We start from the raw sequence: 12,500 nt of genomic DNA, 5'->3' as shown, positions 1-12,500 counted from the left end.
TATATATACACAAACACACACAAAAAACACACACACACACACACACATTATATATATATATATATATATATATATATATATATATATATATATATATATATATATATACTATATATATGATGAGAGAGAGAGAGAGAGAGAACACATATTGGCGTATTGTATATATATTATATACATATATACATATAAATAAAGGTAGGTAAGCTACGAAGGAAAAATAAACAATGCAGGATCTTTCGACTCAACGTCCTTTACTTAGCAGTTTGTCTGTGGGGTAAAGGACGTTGAGTCGAAAGATCTTGCCGAAAACTCCGTTGTTTTTTATTTTTCCTTCGTGGCTTATACCTTTATTTGCGGATTTATCACGTTTCAAACTTTTGTGATTCAGTTATACATATATACGTACACACACTTAGCCATTATATATATATATATATATATATATATATATATATATAATACATATATATATATATATATACATATATATGCATATATATATACATATATATATATATATATATATATATATATATATATATATATATATATATATATATATAGAAAGAGAGAGAGAGAGAGAGAGAGAGAGAGAGAAAGAGGATTTTTAATGAATGGACTACTAAGTACAAATTATCACGAGAGAGAGAAAAAGAGAAAAAGAGAAGTAGGGTCACACCCTTTGTTTTGGGAGGGGAGGGGGGCGGTCGGCGGCCTACGACACAAGTACGTAAGTACCTGCTCAATGCAATTGACTTTACAGATAACCTTGTCTTCAGTGGTATCCTCACACAATTAATATCCTTCTACATTTCCACTGGGGTTATGTCTATTGTCTACACACCAACCCCAACCGTTCTTCATTATACCATAGAGCAGGGGTTTTCAACCTTTTTCTTTCCATGTACCCTAGCGGGTATTTGCAATGTCAGTCATGTACCTGGTTCACTTTGTGTAAAGTAGAAAAAAAAAACATTCCATTATGCATATTTGCAAGTACTGTACAGAAGTGAATTAAGATCATAACTCCTGACATAACCAATAATATTGAAAACATAAAGAACTCCATAAAAAATAAAGACAATTTTCTTATCATTATTTACCTCTGGCTATGCAGTAAATGCTCAAGGTTATGGTACTGAGCTGCAAAAATAATACATATATCATTATTACAACAGCTGCGAAGGTAGTTCATGAAATGGCTGAAAATGTTTTCATTAACTATCCTAGTTGGCCGAGAAGCAGTTTTTGCTAAAGCACATTGGAGGTCGGAATCTACATTCATTCAATACCCTTGCTGTATAGGGGGGGGGGGGGGGGGGGGTGGGGGGGGGGGGGGGGGGGGGGGGGGGGGGGGGGGGGGGGGGGGGGGGGGGGGGGGGGTGGGGGGGGGGGGGGGGGGGGGGGTTGGTTGCGTACCCCCTGGCAGACCTTCCGCGTACCCCAGGTTGAAAAGCCCTGCCATCTAAGTAATATTATAGTTCCGTGTTGTGTTGGGTGACCTCACTTGGAGCGTTCAGAAATTTGCTTAGTGTACAAGATTCATTGCCCATATCCGCATTCTCCCCCCTAGGAGGTTAGTGCTGTCAATGCCCCTCACGTGGTGCACTGTAAGCATTCCTAAAGGAGGATGCTTGCAGCATCGTTTTGTCTTCTAGCTGCATCCCTTTGTAGCTTGTTACTTTACCTCCTCCATTCGAGCTCTCTCTCTCTCTCTCTCTCTCTCTCTATCTCTCTCTCTATCTCTCTCTTTTTTTTACCCTGAGACCCTTGTACATCATACATTCACTTTCAGGATCTCTTGACCTCGCTGTCCAACCACTCCAACTCCCTCCATCTTTTCGCTGTCTAGAGCATTGACACCCTAAATTTCACAAAATCAAACAAGCTCTTTCAAGTTCTTTGTGAATATTTTCGTTGACGCTGCTTGATACTCTCTCTCTCTCTCTCTCTCTCTCTCTCTCTCTCTCTCTCTCTCTCTCTATATATATATATATATATATATATATATATATATATATATATACATATATATATATGTGTGTGTGTGTGTGTGTGTGTGTAAAAGTGTATAAAAAATCCAAAGGCAAAAATATGTCAGAGGCATTTGAAATAAAACCGACCGTTTTATTTACCCTAAGCTACGTATTAGTTTAATCTTGCATTGTTGGAATATTGATAAATCATAATTGTAGAAATTAAGTCTTTTTATCAATTTTCACATTTTTCTTTCGTTAGATTAGAATATAGTACAATTTAAGGCTAAGGTCAGGCGCTGGCACTGGGACCTATGAGGTCATTCAGCGCCGAAAGGAAATTTTAGAGTAAAAGGATTGAAAGGTGTATCAGGAGGAATCCCGCAAAGCTGCTGCGCTATCAAACAACTGTTAGAAGTGGGTGGTTAGCAAGATGGAAGAAAGAGAATATAAATGGAGGTACAGTAAAAGGATACTAGTTTTTTTTTTGTAATGATTTCCTTCATCTGATAAACGTTCTTTCATCATTATCTTCCGTAATGCAAGATATTAGATTGATTGAGGATGACGTCACTTGTCATATGATGCGCTTGTATTGAGGCTCAGTGGTCTTTTTAAACTACATTAATAATAATATTAATAATTAATAGTAGTAGTAAAGTAGTAGCCATGATTCCCATGACAAAAGTACTGCAGAAGATGGATGCTGGGAACAAACTCAAGAAAGGAGGCAACAGAATTAACCATCTGATGTTCATGGACGACATCAAGCTGTATTGTAAGAGCATCAAGGATATAGATACCCTAATCCAGACTGTGAGGATTGTACCTGGGGACCCTAAGTTGAAGTTTGGCATAGAAAAATGCGCCTTGGTCAACATACAAAAAGGCTAAGTGACAAGTGCAGAAGGGATGAAGCTACTGGATGGGAATAGCATCAAACACGTAGATGAGAAGGATATAAATAACTAGGAATAATAGGAGATGATATAAAAAAGTAAGAGATGAATGACACGATCAGGAAAGAATATATGCAAAGACTTAAGGCGATACTCAAGTCAAAACTTAACACCAGGAACTCGATGAAAGCCATAAACAAAATTATATATATATATATATATATATATATAATATATATATATATTATATATATGTGTATATATATATATATATATATATATATATATATATATATATATATATATATATAAAGGTTTTGGCCGCGGAGGAAAAATTGAAAGGCGAGAGATTCTTTTGATTTTTCCTCCGTGGCAAAAACCTTTATTTATACATAACATAACGTTTTATATATATATATATATAGATATATATATATATATATATATATATATACATATATATATATATGTATATATATATATATATATATATCTAATAAAAGGAGCCCATAAAAACACCAAAATGTAGAGAGAAAAGTACTATATTTCAGAGACTGCTGTCTCTCTCTTCAGGTATATGAATGAGAAAAGTTTACAGAAAAGGTGGTATTTATACCAAGAGATTCGTCCACAAGTAAGCTAATTTAGGTCACCCCCGCTGATAATCTTCCTTTAATCTTCTTAAGCGTTGGTTGAATGAACACTGCGTCGACGATGTCTGATGTCCAATTCCTTTTGAGATGTTCATTACCTGCTTCTCTTTTATTAAGGCCGATTCCATCATTTGACTCTTGTACCGGCAGTTGCTGCTATAAATTACACGTGACATATTCCAGTTTATTCTATGGTTATGTTCATTTATATGATTGAAAATAGCCGAGTTCTGTTGTCCATACCTAACTGACCGTTTGTGTTGTATTAATCTCTGGGGAAGTGATTTACCTGTAAATCCGATGTAAGATTGGTCACAGTCCTGGCATGGGATCTCATATACCCCAGAGTCTTTGGGCGATGTCTTTTGTTGGACGTTAATCAGGGATTTGGCTAAGGTATTTGGGTAGGTAAATGCAAAAGGGTTGGATTCCCAAGGGTGTGAGTTACTCTCTTAATCGTCTCCAGGTGGGGAATTTTTATTTTATTGTTGGGTGTGTCTCTGGTCTTGTCTTTAGGGGGTCGGTAGAAAATTACGTTTGCTTTTTGAATTGCTTTCTCAATATATGGTCAGGATACTTTAAAGATGAAAGTTGCTTGCGAATTAGTTCAAATTCTTTTTCCAGAAAATCTGGGGAACAAATTCGTAAGGCTCTTAGGAATAGGTTGCTGGCTAGACCTATCTTGATAGTATTGTCATGATAGCTAAAGTAGTGAATATATGAAAGTGAGAACGTTTGGTTTTCTGTATATGGTAAATTTGTATTCTGTCGTGTGTCTGATTATTAAAACATCAAGAAAAGGAATTTTGTTGTCTGTTTCCCATTCAACTTTAAATTTGATGCTGGGCACTAATGCGTTTAATTTTGAAGAGTGGAATTCATTAAAATTACCCCACTTATTATCCCAAAATGTTAGTATGTCATCCACGTATCTCATCCACAGCATGTTTTTGGGTTTATTGCATTTATTACTTGTAGTTTCAAAGTATTCCATGTACAGATTGGCTAAAATAGGACTTAAAGGACTACCCATACTACACCCGAATTTTTGCTTGTAGAATGATTCCCCGAATGAAAATACGTTTATTAGATGCACATAATTCAACTAACTTTATTATTTTGTCAAGTGCCAAAGGGAAATGATCTGAATAGGGGGATAATTTTTCCCTTAAAAACTGAAGAACGTCCTGTACTGGTACTTTTGTGAATAGGGAGTCTACGTCAAGGCTTAAAAGTTTTATGTTGTGAAGTGGTATATGTGCTTCTCTGAATTTGTGACAAAAGTCTTCCGAATGTTTGATGTGACTGGGAGAAAAAGTGCCTAGGAGAAAGGAGGCCAGCTAACCATTTAGAAATTTTGTAATTGAAAGCTCCGGCGCATGAAACGATGGGTCTGAATGGAAGATTGTCTTTGTGAGTTTTGGGAAGACCATAAAAGTAGGGTAATTTAGGATTAATTACTTTAAATTTCTCTAATAGTTCAATACTCTTTTTGTCTTGGCCAATTAATCTTACTTTCCGAAAAAATTCTGTGGGAAACGTTCTGGAGGGGATTTTCGTCAGTTTTTCGTAAGTATTTGTGTCGCTAAGGAGCTGGTTGATTTTGTCGAGGTAGAAGTCGTGTCCATTATTACAATTTTGCCGTCTTTGTCGGATCTACTTATTATAACATCTAACTTTTTTAGCGAGTGGATGGCTATCATGAATCTGCGGGGAACAGGATATTTCTTATGAAGGTCAGTTAAAGCATTTAGTAACACTCCTTTTAAACATATCTCTTCACGGCTGTAGTTTTTGTCAGATATGAATTTATCAAAAGCCACTATGAAGTCTAGATGGAATTCTGTTGTTACAGAACACTTTTACCAGTCATTGTCAGCCCATTATGGAATTCAACCGCCTTTCCACGATTCTTCACTCACTTCCAGAAGTCAAGCCAGTTTTCCGCAAGTTTGAAAAAGAACTGAACGAACTACCCGGCTGAAAAACCAAAACACTTTTTGGAAGAGATGCCTCAAAGAACAAGTCCACTTCCAAAATGTACGGATTCGGGAGATGGACTCTGCAATCAAACCCTTCCCTCTATCACACAAGATTTTCCTGGAAGAAAGAATCACCAATGCGAGAAACGACATCTTCGTGCTACGCAGAGTGATATATGGAACTCAATCTAATCTTCGCCTCCTCACTACGGACCACGTATACAGGTATCTGATTTCATTCTGTTCCGACATTGCTGCCTATAATAGCGTGACTCATTCCAACAGACTTTTACGCAAGTTAAATAACCTAATAGATAATAGCGCATGGAATAATCTTGAACAACAAGACAAAGTTTTAAACTTATCCAACACCTCCTTACTGTAAATCAACATTTAGTTTTAAATTTAGGCTTATCCTTTGCCCTAATGCCAGACCGCAAAAACAACCTAGACTTCATAGTGGCTTTTGATAAATTCATATCTGACAAAAACTACAGCCGTGAAGAGATATGTTTAAAAGGAGTGTTACTAAATGCTTTAACTGACCTTCATAAGAAATATCCTGTTCCCCGCAGATTCATGATAGCCATCCACTCGCTAAAAAAGTTAGATGTTATAATAAGTAGATCCGACAAGACGGCAAAATTGTAATAATGGACAAAGACTTCTACCTCGACAAAATCAACCAGCTCCTTAGCGACACAAATACTTACGAAAAACTGACGAAAAATCCCCTCCAGAACTTTCCCACAGAATTTTTTCGGAAAGTAAGATTAATTGGCCAAGACAAAAAGAGTATTGAACTATTAGAGAAATTTAAAGTAATTTATCCTAAATTACCCTACTTTTATGGTCTTCCCAAAACTCACAAAGACAATCTTCCATTCAGACCCATCGTTTCATGCGCCGGAGCTTTCAATTACAAAATTTCTAAATGGTTAGCTGGCCTCCTTTCTCCACCTTTTTTAGGCACTTTTTCTCCCAGTCACATCAAACATTCGGAAGACTTTTGTCACAAATTCAGAGAAGCACATATACCACTTCACAACATAAAACTTTTTAAGCCTTGACGTAGACTCCCTATTCACAAAAGTACCAGTACAGGACGTTCTTCAGTTTTAAGGGAAAAATTATCCCCCTATCAGATCATTTCCCTTTGGCACTTGACAAAATAATAAAGTTAGTTGAATTATGTGCATCTAATAACGTATTTTCATTCGGGGAATCATTCTACAAGCAAAAATTCGGGTGTAGTATGGGTAGTCCTTTAAGTCCTATTTTAGCCAATCTGTACATGGAATACTTTGAAACTACAGTAATAAATGCAATAAAACCCAAAAACATGCTGTGGATGAGATACGTGGATGACATACTAAAATTTTGGGATAATAAGTGGGGTAATTTTAATGAATTCCTCTCAAAATTAAACGCATTAGTGCCCAGCATCAAATTTAAAGTTGAATGGGAAACAGACAACAAAATTCCTTTTCTTGATGTTTTAATAATCAGACACACGACAGAATACAAATTTACCATATACAGAAAACCAACGTTCTCACTTTCATATATTCACTACTTTAGCTATCATGACAATACTATCAAGATAGGTCTAGCCAGCAACCTATTCCTAAGAGCCTTACGAATTTGTTCCCCAGATTTCCTGGAAAAAGAATTTGAACTAATTCGCAAGCAACTTTCATCTTTAAAGTATCCTGACCATATAATTGAGAAAGCAATTCAAAAAGCAAACGTAATTTTTCTACCGACCCCCGAAAGACAAGACCAGAGACACACCCAACAATAAAATAAAAATTCCCCACCTGGAGACGATTAAGAGAGTAACTCACACCCTTGGGAAATCCAACCCTTTTGCATTTACCTACCCAAATACCTTAGCCAAATCCCTGATTAACGTCCAACAAAAGACATCGCCCAAAGACTCTGGGGTATATGAGATCCCATGCCAGGACTGTGACCAATCTTACATCGGATTTACAGGTAAATCACTTCCCCAGAGATTAATACAACACAAACGGTCAGTTAGGTATGGACAACAGAACTCGGCTATTTTCAACCATATAAATGAACATAACCATAGAATAAACTGGAATTTGTCACGTGTAATTTATAGCAGCAACTGCCGGTACAAGAGTAAATGATGGAATCGGCCTTAATAAAAGAGAGGCAGGTAATGAACATCTCAAAAGGAGCATGGATTTCAGATACGATCGACAACGTTTTCATTCAACCAACACTTAAGAAGATTAAAGGAAGATTATCAGCGGATGTGACCTAAATTGGCTTGCCTGTGGATGGACCTCTTGGTATAAATACCACCTTTTCTGTAAACTTTTCTCATTCATCTACCTGAAGAGGGAGACAGCAGTCTCTGAAATATAGTACTTCTTTCTCTCTATATTTTGGTGCTTTTATGGGCTCCTTTTATTAGATATATCATATATATATATATATAATTATATATACTATAGATATATTAGTATATATTATGAGATATATATATAGATTATTATATATAGTGTGGTACACGCGCGACTCCATTCATTCACAAACCTACGTGATCAAGGTCATATAGATAATTATAATCAAAATAGCTATCCTAAGATTAGATATGCTATCACAAGCACTTTGTGGTTGTGAAATTTGACTTGACGTATTCACTTTCACGTCCGTATTGCACAACAATGTGACCATGAATTAATTACCCCAGAAATACTTAAAGGTTTTTCAACTGTGTTCCTGAGACCATTCCTCCTGAATCACAAAGAGGGATTTACCTGATGTTAAAAGCTTAAACCTACAGTTTATATATATATATATATATATATATATATATATATATATACATATATATAATCGAAGTCGTAGAAGGACAGGCATGTCCAAATCAAATGGCTTTATTATGACTGCCGAAGCTTCTGGACAAATCCTATTTTCAAGGCTAAAAATAACATACTATCCTTTTTAGAAGTTTTAGTTTTTAGGAATAATAATAGTTTTAAAACAACAACTTTTAGAAAACACACATTTATGGGTCTAGGATCTAACTTTTACAACCAATGCTTTTTTTTATATTTTAAGTTCAATTCAAACTATCTGATTTCGACATGATTCCGACTTATTCATGACCAGACTTGACGTCGAATCTCTGTTCATGAATATTCCAGCTTGTGAGACTATTGCACTGATTCTTGACAAGTTATTTCCTGATCCTGAGTCCACTTTTAGTCATTTTAACCGCATATTTTTTAAGAACCTTATTGAACTGGCAGTGCTGGACACTACTTTTCTTTATAATAGTGGGTGGATACCCTCATATAATTAGCAATAACATATTTTGGGTGATGGACGGATTCACTCATGGTGAGCATCAATATTTACAGACTTTGCTAGTATCAAAAAGAAGACTTCTCTCATGTGACGTCTTATTATATATTTGCCCATTTACCCAAGGGTTGCTGTTGGTTTTAGTTCTTATCTTTTAAGATAGTTTGTCAGTTATAATTGTAATTTTACAAAGAAATATTAGAAAAGCATGAATAATTCAAAACAGTTACAGTATCTTCGATCTCGGTAAATTTACGTAAATATGTTACGACAAATATACTCAGAATTTGTTACCGATTAAAAAATATGTATAACATGGTAAAATTTACGATTGTCTTGTACATAAGGGATTGTAAATAGTCTTTTTCAACTTCTTGTGGAAGGCAGAGAGAATTTTAAAGAATTTATCTTCTTGCACATTTGCATATCTAACTTATCTTCCTCTTTCCATTGATGTGTTTTTTCCTTAAATTAGTCGACCTTCATATTAGAATTTTAGCCCGGCTCTTCAGAGTTTACAGTAAACTATCTAAACAAGTTAAGGCATGGCCATGTGTGTGTATTATTTATATATATTTCACTCTACTTCGGAATTAATATATTTTCATATATGTCTAACCGAAGGGGAATTTTTTAGTCGATAAGAGATTTGCCAGCTCACGGGCACGAACCATCGACATTTACAAATCCAGGACGTCATGGATTTGAAGGTATCGATGGTTCGTGACCGTGAGAAGGCAAATCTCTTATCGACTAAAAAATTCCCCTTCTGTTAAACATATATGAAAATATATTAATTCCGAGGTAGAGCGAATTAGATTTTAAAGGACATTTGTAGCTCGGTATGTGTATATGAATCACAGTAATGTGATATGACTTATATAGTGCGCACATCACAATCTTGCTGATATACTCATATTCTTACCACCAACCACAACATAAGCCGGAATAGTTCACAGATTATTAGTAGGGGGACAAGTCCTTTCAAATGTCAGAGCTGTTAGCAGAACAGCAAATGCAAGAATCTGTCACAAAAGTCGTCGAAACCAGAGAATATCGACCATATCTTTCTTGGATCCTATTTTAATAGACATTGAACACCTCTTATATTCAGGGCTCATCTGGAACCAAATAGACTCTATGTCCTGTAATTGCCTGAAATACCCTGGTATTAAAAGAGCTCTTGTGCACTGTCAAAACCATTAGTCTATTGTTCGAAAAGGGGTGGAGGCGCGAAGATATCCTAAATATAACAAATTTCCGTTCTCTCATTGTTTGGATCATAACGAATTGTTCCTGCCTTGTACATACTTGTTGTTTGTAGTTTTAACACACACATGTATACATACCAAAGATACTATAGAGTACACTATATGTATAAATATATATATGTGTGCGTGTGTGTATACACATATCTAGACATTAACATATAACGATTCTTCCTGCTTTGTTTCTGTATGTAGATTTAATATATATATATATATATATATATATATATATATATATATATATATATATATATATATATATATATGACAGAAACTAATTAGGGAAAAAGTTCATTTTATATATATACGCATATATATATATATATATATATATATATATATATATATATAATGTATTTTCCTGCTGTTTCTATTCTACTATAAATTATCATGAAGAATTCCTGTGCATAAGATAGGGATTAGATAAACGTACCTGTGAAAAGAGTCACAAATCTGATGAATGGGCGAGATGACCTCAATAAATCTTCAAAGGAAAATAACACTGGTATCAAGTACTTACTGCGTTTTGAAAGGCTCCAAACCCATGAAACTGCTGTTACATTTATCTATTTAATTATTAGGTGATTTATCTGTTTTTCTAATAACTGAACTCTTTCTGCATTTCCCTTTACCTTATGTTACTTATATCGAATGAGCACCACATTTTTTGGAAACTTAGATTTCAAGTCAATGATCCCTGCGATGGGCTTGTTCCATATGAATAGGCTTCGTCCTCTGATATATAATAATAATAATAATAATAATAATAATAATAATAATAATAATAATAATAATAATAATAATAATAATAATAATAATAATAATAATAATAATAACAATTCTCCTGTTGAGATTTTTGGTGGCTGTTAGTTTTACCTCCCCATGAAATTTCACATATGTATGTACGGCAATTTTTAACATTTTCGTGTTTTAAAAGTAGAATTCAGCCTTATAAAATGTTGGTAATTTACGTTTCTCCCAATATTTGGTGTGAAAGGTTCCAATTAACGATAAGATGTGAAAAAAATTGAGAAGTCTTTATGGAAAGTTGTGTATCCGGAGCTCATTTCAAGACGTTGATATAGTACTATATAATTTTGGCCTTATGAATAATTTTCTTTTTTCTTTTTTTCTAATCTCGCCTCGGCTGCATTATTAACGAACATAGAATCTGTTTTGTGGAGAAATTTAGGTAATCAAATGAGCTTTCAACATCACTAAGCTCTAATATGAATCATAGCGATGTTATTAAAAAATGTTACATTAAACCAATAGTCAATCTGTCTTTGGTCATTTTCTCCTGAGAGAGAGAGAGAGAGAGAGAGAGAGAGAGAGAGAGAGAGAGAGAGAGAGAGAACCGCGCTTTTTGAGCGCATGTGAAGATTTTCAATTACGTTACATTGACTAATTCAGAGTGCAATTTGAGCTTTACCTGTAACTGGGCTAAAGTTCTCCACATCTTGCAATTCTGTTCAATCCCGAGAAAATCGGTGAAAAATATTGAGCAACTGCCGATATTTCATCACTTTAACAACTAGACCTATTCCTTCCAGATCCGTAGAACGGTCAGAGAAGAACGGGACTAAATTCACTACTTTCCTGATTATGGAACAAGCAATGCAAACTAATTGATTACCACTAATGAACGCTGTAATAGGTCCTCGAACGATCTCTTCTTTAGCAGTACCTGAGAGACACCTTAGCTGTTTGCTGGCCAAGTTCATACTGAGCCTTGTTCCTACTGAGTGAGTCATCTGCCGTGTGTCATCACAATGCACGAACAATTGATCTCATATATCGCAATCTATTCGGTATTATATTCAATCCTCATCCACGCGAATATTTTTAATGCTCCAAACCGAGGAGGCGGTAGCCATGCTCTGCCCAAAGTTGTTTTGTCACGGAGAAGGATTCCAAAGGTCATCCATCGGTTGCCATTTGTTATAGAAAGGAACTCAAAAGTACATCCATGAGGATGCCTCGGCCGCTCTTCTTGATTCTCTAAACTGAAGGTATCTTGATATCTCTATCTGACTTTCACGAGTTATAGAAAATCTTTCTCTCACCCACCCCGCCCCCTCCAACCCTCAATTATGCCATAATATTCCCGGAAATAATATTAAAAACTACGCCAAAAATCCAGATTCAGCTCATTTCGCCGGCGTGTTTTCCTTTAAGACCTTGGTCGCCTCTCGCTAGTTACTGGTGTGTTTCCACTCGGGTGTTTGTAACGCTGTCACCAAGTTGCACTACTTCCTCTCAGTTTGATTTTGCAGTGATTGGTTCTCTTCCGATGCCTAATTTTTCTGGCTCTGAAGAATAAAATTTTCGTTGTAAAGTCATATTTGTATTAAAAACAAAAACAAAAAAAGTCAGT

At 35.4% G+C, this 12,500-nt stretch overlaps 1 long non-coding RNA gene across 1 annotated transcript in view; it reads right to left on the bottom strand.

Annotated features, from left to right (window-relative positions):
- Positions 1-11,915, bottom strand: part of LOC135224404 (uncharacterized) — a 14,661-nt gene extending 2,746 nt beyond the window's left edge. The window contains exon 1 of the long non-coding RNA XR_010316720.1: positions 11,760-11,915. This is a non-coding gene — a long non-coding RNA (uncharacterized LOC135224404). The remainder of the gene's footprint in view (positions 1-11,759) is intronic.
- Positions 11,916-12,500: the final 585 nt, after the last annotated feature.

This window comes from Macrobrachium nipponense, chromosome 12, assembly GCF_015104395.2.
Source record: "Macrobrachium nipponense isolate FS-2020 chromosome 12, ASM1510439v2, whole genome shotgun sequence".
Taxonomy (NCBI): Eukaryota; Metazoa; Arthropoda; class Malacostraca; order Decapoda; family Palaemonidae; genus Macrobrachium; species Macrobrachium nipponense.
This window is presented reverse-complemented; position numbering and strand designations above follow the sequence as displayed.